Source organism: Myotis brandtii, unplaced genomic scaffold (assembly GCF_000412655.1).
Source record: "Myotis brandtii unplaced genomic scaffold, ASM41265v1 scaffold475, whole genome shotgun sequence".
NCBI lineage: Eukaryota > Metazoa > Chordata > Mammalia > Chiroptera > Vespertilionidae > Myotis > Myotis brandtii.
This window is the reverse complement of record NW_005368148.1, coordinates 1,114,586-1,125,774: the sequence shown is the minus strand read 5'-3', so window position 1 is coordinate 1,125,774 and position 11,189 is coordinate 1,114,586.

The window sequence follows — 11,189 nt, the reverse complement described above, 5'->3', positions numbered from 1 at the left end:
TTTACAAACATATAATTAACTGAGCCCAGATTAGGCTGTCATTGCATTCTCTGAATTTTTGGAAGAAAATTCATTGCTGGTAATGTTGTCCCTCGAGTATTGCCAAGATTCAAAAATATCAATTTGCTTCAAATAACGTTTGGTGAAGACAGAGGTAATACAAAAGAATAAAGAATTTAACTGAGAAAATTCAACTGCTCTGAGTTAGTTAAAAATAAATTAAAAAGCCAATCACCTCTGTCCAACTGAGGGAAAAAAAAACAACAACAACACCTGACCATTGTTGCTATTTTTAAGCTGAATCGCATTACAAAGAGGTAGATTTTTTTCATAAAAAATATATTAATAACAATAAAATTTGAAAAAAAGGAAAAAATACACTAATGGCTCTTTAATTACCGAACCATTTTTATGAGGTCTAATTTGTTTGTTTTATTTCGTTTTGTTTTGAATAGCTACATAGGGAGGGCTGCTGACTATCTACTAGGCTTTCTTTGTATATCTCTAAGCTCTATTTGTATCTAGTCTTACTTTTTAAAAATAAAAAAGGTTTCATGCTATTACACATTCATCTTGCAGAAACAAAAATGATAGTCACTTACTGACTTAAAAATAATTAGCTTTCTAAGTCCCAATGAATACATTTGGGTTTCTGAAACAGAAGAGCAAAGGTATAAGCATTCCTATCTTTGTGGTAGAAGTCATAAAGCAAGTAAGTCGAGGACCTTATGCGGAAGCTCTTGCAGACCACACAAATGAATTTAGATGCTACTTTAACCAGAGGGAGCTGTTGAAGAATTGTGAGCAGAGGTATAATGTGTTCAAATTTTTAGGATGGAAATACAATCTGCCTGTAGGATATAGGATGAGGGTTTGAGGTAGTCATGAGAAAATAGAGGCAGAGGTAACACGTAGAGTATTGAACTGGTCAAGAATAATGCAGCTCTGACTCAGGGAACCGATGGCTAAGTGAGTGAATCAGTGTAAATGATATTTTGATAGTAGAAGCAACCATGCTGAAGAGAAATTGTGTATGCAGTAGTAAGGAAGAGGAGGAATCAAGGGAGCATTCTAGTTTTCTGCAGAGGACAATGAGATGGTGTAATTAACCTGAATTATGAAGCTAGAAATAAGTTTGAGGAGAAATATGAGTTTTAGACATATGAAGTATCCACTAATATCCATTAAGAAGTTGGATATAGTGTCATAAAATCCAGAAAAGTGTGCCCTGACTGGAAATAGAACCCTGACCTCCTGGTTCATAGGTCAATGCTCAACCACTGAGCCACATCTGCTGGGCTTGTTTTTTTTCTTTATGGTCAACATTAGCCCAAGATAGCAAGCCTTTGTTCAATCTAAACAGAAAGAACAATGAAACTTAAGGGACAGAGAGGGCTCCTACCAGATGAATTGTCCCATATAAACAGATTTTTTTTAGAAATCTCACTTAAAACTAATTGATTAGCCAATACTGTGTATGTGGCCAACACTATTTGCAAAGAGCACTATTTTTAAGTTTTGAGCTAGACACAATTCTGCCTCCATCAAAACTGTAGTTAGTTACTCATCTCTCTCAGTTTTTGTTTTCTCATTTATAAAATGACAACAACAATAACAATACTGCTAAATAGTTACTTTATTATGGTGAGCTTAAAGGTTAAAGGAGATGGTACAATTAGAACATTTAGCACAATGCATGGACTGTACTATGTTCAGTGAATACTATTTATTGGAATGCAAGCTCCATGAAGGTAGGAATCACATCTGCCTCATGCCAGTTTTCAGTATATATTTGTTGGGTGTTGAATAAATAAATGCCGGAGGTAAACTCTCATAGAGTTTAGAGGGTATGACTGTGGTTGCGCCCAGTTGGTAGAGTGTATATGTTTGTGTTAAAAATAAACACATGAGGGGGAAATAACACCAACAGAGTGCTTTACAAACATATAATTAACTGAGCCCAGATTAGGCTGTCATTGCATTCTCTGAATTTTTGGAAGAAAATTCATTGCTGGTAATGTTGTCCCTCGAGTATTGCCAAGATTCAAAAATATCAATTTGCTTCAAATAACGTTTGGTGAAGACAGAGGTAATACAAAAGAATAAAGAATTTAACTGAGAAAATTCAACTGCTCTGAGTTAGTTAAAAATAAATTAAAAAGCCAATCACCTCTGTCCAACTGAGGGAAAAAAAAACAACAACAACACCTGACCATTGTTGCTATTTTTAAGCTGAATCGCATTACAAAGAGGTAGATTTTTTTCATAAAAAATATATTAATAACAATAAAATTTGAAAAAAAGGAAAAAATACACTAATGGCTCTTTAATTACCGAACCATTTTTATGAGGTCTAATTTGTTTGTTTTATTTCGTTTTGTTTTGAATAGCTACATAGGGAGGGCTGCTGACTATCTACTAGGCTTTCTTTGTATATCTCTAAGCTCTATTTGTATCTAGTCTTACTTTTTAAAAATAAAAAAGGTTTCATGCTATTACACATTCATCTTGCAGAAACAAAAATGATAGTCACTTACTGACTTAAAAATAATTAGCTTTCTAAGTCCCAATGAATACATTTGGGTTTCTGAAACAGAAGAGCAAAGGTATAAGCATTCCTATCTTTGTGGTAGAAGTCATAAAGCAAGTAAGTCGAGGACCTTATGCGGAAGCTCTTGCAGACCACACAAATGAATTTAGATGCTACTTTAACCAGAGGGAGCTGTTGAAGAATTGTGAGCAGAGGTTTAATGTGTTCAAATTTTTAGGATGGAAATACAATTCTGCCTGTAGGATATAGGATGAGGGTTTGAAGTAGTCATGAGAAAATAGAGGCAGAGGTAACACGTAGAGTATTGAACTGGTCAAGAATAATGCAGCTCTGACTCAGGGAACCGATGGCTAAGTGAGTGAATCAGTGTAAATGATATTTTGATAGTAGAAGCAACCATGCTGAAGAGAAATTGTGTATGCAGTAGTAAGGAAGAGGAGGAATCAAGGGAGCATTCTAGTTTTCTGCAGAGGACAATGAGATGGTGTAATTAACCTGAATTATGAAGCTAGAAATAAGTTTGAGGACAAATATGAGTTTTAGACATATGAAGTATCCACTGATATCCATTAAGAAGTTGGATATAATGTCATAAAATCCAGAAAAAAGGTTGAACTGTATATATAAAAGGTCTGGAAGCAGAAAATTATGTAGAGTAAGTTGAAGAGTACAGAAGAACCAGCTTACAGGGGAAAGGGATTGCTTAACAGGGGAATGGCCAGCGCAAATATGCAGGCACATAGAACAGCCCGAAGAATGTGGGAACTAGAGGCAGCTTCATACCAAAAAGTGATGTTGGACAACTACAGAGGCAGGCTGTGTCCAGACTTTAAAAAGGAAAATCTGGTATGTCAGCTATCCCAAAGACCTTGGGCTTTATCTTGCAATGACTGGGAAGCCACTGAAAGATTTTTAATGGGGAGTGACGTGATACCATCATGCTGGTGGCAATTATAAAGGATGGAATGTGGGGAGTCTGGCTGGAGAGAGGGTGACTAATTAGGAAGCTCTTGCAATCCCTGGGTGAGAGATAATGAGAGTGTTTACTAAGATAGTAGCAGTGGAAGAGGGTGTGAGGACAAAGAATGGAGATAGAGTGTTTAGAATCGGTTGGCTATGAGGACAGAGGGAAAGTGAGGGGTCAAGGATGATGCCCCAGTGTTTTTATTTGGGTGATATGATGAATATATCATCACATTAAACAACTGGGAAAGATAATAGGGGAAGAAAGGAGAAAGGAGACTGAGAAGATATGGCTAAATAATTAGGAAGAAATTTAAAAAGAAAGTAGTGTCAGGAATATCAAGAATGTAGAGAGTTTCAAGAAAGGTTCTGTAGTGCTGAATGCTCTTAGCAGTCAAGTAAATTAAGAATTAAAACTTTTCCCTCAGATTTAATGATCCGAAGAACAGTTTCTGGGTGAAAGGGTTTCAGTGGGGTGATATGGACAGAAACCAGACTGCTGTGGGAGGAAGACAAAAGGAGGAAGTGGTAATAGTCTAGACACCATCTTCAAGGAGCTTAGAAAATAATAGAATAGGGAGACAGAGAAGAAAATGAGACTGTAGAATAAATCCAGTTTTTTAATTTTCTTGACTGGGTGATAGGTCATATATATATATGTGTGTGTATATATATATATGTATATATGTGTGTGTATATATATATGTATATGTATATATATATATATACACACACACATATATATATATGCTAATCTCTCACTTTCTATAGATTAAATTGTTTAATATGCAATATGAACAACTGTATGTAGGGCATAAAAAGTAGGAAATAAAATATTAAATACCATCATTTATGATTAATACTTTTAATAATATAAAATGGATCATAAAATCAATAATATTAGATACCAAACAATAATTTTATTACTGCTATACTTTTTAGAATATATTAGTCAAATATTACTTTGTCAAGATTTTTTAAAAAATGAAATCCTGCTTAAGATGAGGAAGTCCTCCTCAGCTGATTATATTTCCCATATGTTATTCATTTTTGAGCAGTAGGATAATTATTTCCAGACTTCTAGTTAACCTCTGAAGACCTCTGGAATGTTTACTTTACTTGGGCTTTGTCTTATTGTTGTGGTGCTCAGTATTCCTTTAGAGTGCGATTTGGATATCGAGAATTAACATTCATAAAACAGCAGAGTCCTCTCATCAAGCAAACAAATCCCAAACACTCTATGGTTTAATAAAAAAAAAATTTCCCCTTGTTTAAAACTAGAGAATATCAACTATGCTAGAAAAACACTCTTCACATTTGTACCTTAAACCATCTCCCAGGAGCTTTATTTACTCATTAATTCATTCATCACACAGTTTTTATTCTGCATCTTTGTGTCCTAGGTGTTCACTTGCTAAAAGATACTTCAAAACCACATATATAAAAATCCTTTACCTTGGCACCTCCAGAATTTTTAAATTCCAAATTAGATCCCTAACTGTAGCTCTGGCATGGATGCCCTCTATACCCACTCTCCTATGCCCCCTACCATGCTGTCCCTCCTTGTGAATGCACTCCACACCCTTCTCAGACTCTGCTATTGCATACTAGTCATGACTCCCTTTCCCATATGAATACTGTCAAGGAAGAAATTAGTTGACATGACTCAAATAGAGGTTAAAGTTTTATGCACATCCAGGAGCACCTGTGGAGCATCAAGGTAACTCCCCTAAATGAAGTAGGATTGACGTTTTGTAGGGTGTAGAGAGGGCTATATGTACTTGTGGTCTGGCTGAGGTTGAAGATTTCTTCAGCTTTAACTGCTGCAAAACCTTCAGTGAAAAAGACTGGAGATTTTTCTGGTTTTCATAGTTCTTGCTAGGGACCATTGGTTCACTTCCCTCCTGGAAACTGTCGGAACAATTCTTTCAAAAGATGTTTTTACAATTTCTGCATTTTTTCAGGTTTAGAAGAGCGGGAAGTAGAAAAAAAAGGAAAGAAAAAAGCAGGGGTTGGGGAGACAAAGAGAGGAGAAACAGCAAATGAGGCAAGGGTTGAAATAAGAGAAACTGGGGTCTGTTTTAATTCTTTTACCATAACAAGAGGTTCACCTTGGTCAGCTGTGACTCCTCATGAAGGGCAACTTTTCTGTGAATGTTCCCTACTCTCTGATTGAATTCCAATAACTGCCCTGATCCAGCTTCCTTCACCTACCCCACCCTCCACAGGTGCCTAACTTGCTCTGCCTAAGTTCAGCACAGATGTTAGACTAAAATTGTTCCAAAAGGGAAGAAAAGAGAGGGGAGGAGAAAAGAAAGGCGGAGAGGGAGTAAAGAAAGAGGGAAGAGTTAGCTCAATTCGTTCTTTTGTATCTCATATTACAAGACTAGAGGCCCAGTGCACGAAATTCAGGGGTCCCTCAGCCTGGATTGCGAGAGGGCGCAGGCCAGGCCGAGAGACCCTACCAGTGCATGATCGGGGCTGGGGAGGGATGCTGGAGGTTGGCCAGCTGGGAAGGGCCATGAGAGGGCTCGGCATGTCTGCTGGCTCATTTTGCTCAGTCCTGATAGGCTGGACCCCAGCAGCAAGCTAACTTACCAGTTGGAGTATCTTCCCCCTGGTGGTCAGTGCATGTCATAGCAAGTGGTTGAGCAGTCTTAGAATATCATTAGCATATTACACTTTGATTGGTTGAATGGATGACCCATGACCAGACACTAAGCATATTAGGCTTTTATTATATAGGATGTCATTTCTCCTTCACAAAACTTCAATGGTGCCCTTGAACTTTCACAGTCTAGTTATTTGTTAAGATCAAAGACTATGCTGTCAGAAAGATCCAAACTCTAGTTCCCTCTTTGACTGGAGAAAAATGTTTTTATCTTTTCAACTTCATCATCAGTTGATATATTTAATTGTAATAGTAAAAAATTTCTGATGAAATTAACATAAATACAGAGATTCAAGATGGTGGTAGATTAGGTGAATGTTACACTCACCTCCTCCCAGGATGAAACTGGAATTACAGCTAAAATATAGAGCAATTAACCTGAACAACCGAAGTCGAGTTGAAAATAAGTCTTATAACAAGGATTTATAGAAGAAACCATATTGAGACTGGTAGGAAGGGTGGAGATGTGAATAGGTGGTGACTGAGATTCCAGAGGGACATGAAAGCTGCAAATGTTCTCCTGAGAAGCATGGGGTCTCAACCCCAAGTGGGCTCCTCAGTCGTGAGCATCAGAACTGGGAAAAGACAGCCATAGAACATCTAGCTGTGTAAATCAGCAGAGCTGATTGAATGGAGCACTCTGCACCTCCCTGCAACAGGGCGAGATGGGAGTCTGCTAGATACACAGGTGCCCTATTAAAGGGCCAATGCACAAAATATCCTTTGCAGCCACTTACCCTGGGATCTGGGGGAGGGAGGGTAGAGCTTACTAGAGTTGTGTGAGAAGAGATTGGGGTTTGTGACTCTGGGGAGAGAGCTGAAGGGATAGCTGTCAGGATCCCTGCACTGAGTTCCTCTCCCAGACTACAGATGCCATCTTTCTTGGGTGGAGAACGCCTCTCCATATGGCATCAGCCTGGAGGAATGCAATTGTCCCACACTCTGGACTCCCTGTCACACTACCCTATGGAGCTTACAAGCTGCTGAGGAGTCAGCTGCGTAGGCCAGTTTGTAGAGGTCTAAGCAGACTCAGGGGGTGTCAGTAAGTGATTTGTGAGGCATTGGGGCTACAGTTACTTCCCCCACTCTCCCGTAAACCTGACTGGTGCCTCCCGTCATGGGATGGATATCCACTAGCTCTACTTGCTGGGCTCCCAGAGGCTGGGCAGACACTTCCAAGTGGTAGCTCTGGTTTTCCACTATCTGGGCAGAATCCAGGACAAACTGAGTTGTGTGGCTCTAGGATATGGGGCATTTTTCCTTCACATGCCCTAAAGGTGCAGAGTGCTCCATTCACATGGCCAAATCTTGATCTGTTTGGGCCTGATAAACTCTACTAGCTTCAGTCTAAGAACTCCCAGAGGCAATCCCCCCCCCTCCCCACCCCAACCCTGCCAACAGAAATATATGCAAACACCCAGCAGGGGGCAGCAAGATTTGGTACACCCTGGGACATTTGCTGAGTGGCCTCAACCCAGCACTGGCACTGAGTGTGAACCTGTATCAATTTGGTGGACACCACTTGCCCCTACTTGGTGACTCACTGAGAACCTACCTCATGCAACTTGAGTACCAGGAGAGGCTCCTTCAGTTACTGAACCTAACTGGCAGCCAACAGGTGGAGGCAGGGGGATCTCTGGGTGCCTTGGGACTTTTCCTGTTCTGCCCTAGGCTTGGTGCTAATAAAAACCAGCTTTGGTGCACAACTTGGTCCTTCCCATGCACACCCAGATCCAGCAGAGGCAGCTACAAGCTGTAGATCTCTTTGTTGATCTAGTTTCTGATTGATAGAAATGTGTACTATAACTGTAGTTGATCTATATAGTTTGATATATATATATATATATGAAAAGTATAATTCTTACAACAGATCAGGAAGCATACATCTATTTTATGTTCTAGTGCAAACACCCAGCAGGGGGCAGCAAGATTTGGTACACCCTGGGACATTTGCTGAGTGGCCTCAACCCAGCACTGGCACTGAGTGTGAACCTGTATCAATTTGGTGGACACCACTTGCCCCTACTTGGTGACTCACTGAGAACCTACCTCATGCAACTTGAGTACCAGGAGAGGCTCCTTCAGTTACTGAACCTAACTGGCAGCCAACAGGTGGAGGCAGGGGGATCTCGGGGTGCCTTGGGACTTTTCCTGTTCTGCCCTAGGCCTGGTGCTAATAAAAGCCAGCTTTGGTGCACAACTTGGTCCTTCCCATGCACACCCAGATCCAGCAGAGGCAGCTACAAGCTGTTGATCTCTTTGTTGATCTAGTTTCTGATTGATAGAAATGTGTACTATAACTGTAGTTGATCTATAAAGTATGATATATATATGAAAAGTATAATTCTTACAACAGATCAGGAAGCATACATCTATTTTATGTTTTAGAGCTTCCGAATTGTATTTGTTTTGGTTAGGACTCCATTGTCCTTGAATAAAAATGAGTGATTTCTTGACTAGACTGTGATGAAAACCAAATATTTTAAGTTTTTTTTCTCTGTTTTCGAGAATCCATTCTGCTATGCTAAATCTCAACTGGTACATAGAGAGGGAACACATGGGTGAGTAAAATTGCCAATTTTCAGAACTGTCTCAGACAAAGGTAGTGTTTTTTTTTACAGAGACCATAAGAAATCCTCCAAGTGTCCATAAGAACTATCACCATATTCCCTTCGATATTTTTCAGAGCTATGTTGCTGATTGATAACCTTATTTATTGCCCTTACTAGGCTGTCTGGTACACTTAACAACCCAAGTTTTCACATTTCTGTGCCTCATGTTTGGAGTTATACTACTACTTTTTTTCTAGCTTATAAATAACAGAAATTTATTTACCACAGTTATATTGTATACTACTCCTTGTATCTATTAAAGCAAGTTAAATCTGTCACTTATCATCCTTAAGGGAGTATTGTTCCTGACAGCTGTTGCCATAACAGTATATATCTTCCTTGTAGGAAAAAATGTTTTCCGGCATCAAAGTTATGCTACACATGTATGAAGAATTTATAGAACACTAGAGTTCCCTCCAAAAGACAGTTGAATGCCAAGGAACAGAAGGTCTGAGTGACCATCCCATAAAAATTTCTATCTGATTAGTATCTTTTCATCTAAACTGAGTTATATTTTTGAATTTTTCAGACAGTATATCCACTGGATATTTATGTTAAATTTTACAAATAAAAATTTCAAAAATTCACTAGCATATTTTATCCTAATTTATCTTGAAATCTAATTTAGTGGATTTCTGTATGAGTAGATTCATTAACAAGTCCAACAAATGACCTTCATTTTTAAAAAAATATATTTTATTGTTTTTTACAGATAGGAAGGGAGAGAGATAGAGAGTTAGAAACATCGATAAGAGAGAAACATCGATCAGCTGCCTCTTGCACACCCCCTACTGGGGATGTCCCCGCAACCCAGGTACATGCCCTTGACTGGAATCAAACATGGGACCCTTCAGTCCGCAGGGTGACGCTCTATCCACTGAGCCAAACTGGTTAGGGCATACCTTCATTTTTTGTGCAAATTTCTAATAATGGAGATCTTGGAAAATTACACTTTGCTCTAATTAGTAGCTCTACAAATACTTGAAAGAACACTTAGGGGATTTTTACATAAAATAATAATTTTACAATATCAGATTGATTGTATTAATACTGCTAGCAATCCTATCTGTCCACAATCTTAATTTCTTTCTCTTCTCTCTCTTCTCTTGCTCTCTCCTTTCTCTCTCTCAACTGGAGGATATTTAAACTTTTTCATCTCCCCTCCAACCTCCAGCACTTCTTTGTTATGCTCTTTTTCAGTTGGGGACATTACTTCTTACACTGAGACAACCACCACTATAACTATCCATTCACCTGCATCTATTCCCACATACTCTGACTTCCTTCCTATTACTATGAATGAACTATTTATGTTTTAATATAAGGTTGACCCTTTTACTTGGGCAGAAGCCCTCAGTCCACCCCTCCTAAAGTGTATCACTCCAATATTACCCACTGTTTCTCTGCATCATCAATTTATTTACCTCTATGGGATCATAACCATCAGCTCATACATTTTCAATACTTCCTCCCATCTGAGAAGAGCAAACACCCTTCCCCTTAATCTAACATTTGCTCTAATTCTTACCCATGTCTCTCCTTTCTCTAAGAGTACAACTCCTCAAATGAATTGCCTGTGCTCACACTCTCTAACAGCTCTCTTCCCTCCTCACATGAAAATATTTCCGTCAAGCTTTAAATCTCTACCCCTCCATTGACACAGCTCTTGTCAACATCACTATCAAACTTCATGTTGCTAATGTAAAGGTTTAATTTTCGTTGTCCATCCTACTTGATCTGTTAGCAGATGATAAGCAGCTCCTGCCTCACTTTCTTCATTGTCTTTCAGGAAGCCAGTCTCTGCAGGTTTTCATCCTAATTCCCTATTTCTTCTCAGCCTCTTTCCTGGTCTCTCACTTTATCTCCCTGACCTTGAAAGTCAGACTTCTCCAGGGCCAATTCTTGGAGTACTTTTCTTCTCTGGATTTATTTATTCCTTTGGTGAGTTCATGCATTTCTTATTTTTTTCTAATGTTTGAGCTTTAAATACCACCAATATTTGGTGACTCTCAAATTTATATATCTAGACTATACCCATTTCTTGAATTCCTGGCTCTTATTTTCAACCTAGAAGCCCCAGTGATCTTTTAAAAATGCAAATTAGCTAATTCCTTTTCCCTGTTCAAATTTTACCCATGGATTCCTATGTCACTCAGAATAAAAGAAAAATACCTCTTATTGGCCTGTAAGACCTCACCTGAGCTGATCTTCCCATTGCCTTTTTGCCTTGTTTTCTTCCGCTCTCCATGTCACTCACTCAACTCCAGCCATGCTGGTCTTTCTCATGTTCTTTAAACTTGGTGAGTGCACTCCAGCCTTAGAACATTTGAACTGACTGTTCCTCCAGACATCTCTGACTCACTCTCCAGCTCTTGAAGTTCTGGCCTTCTGA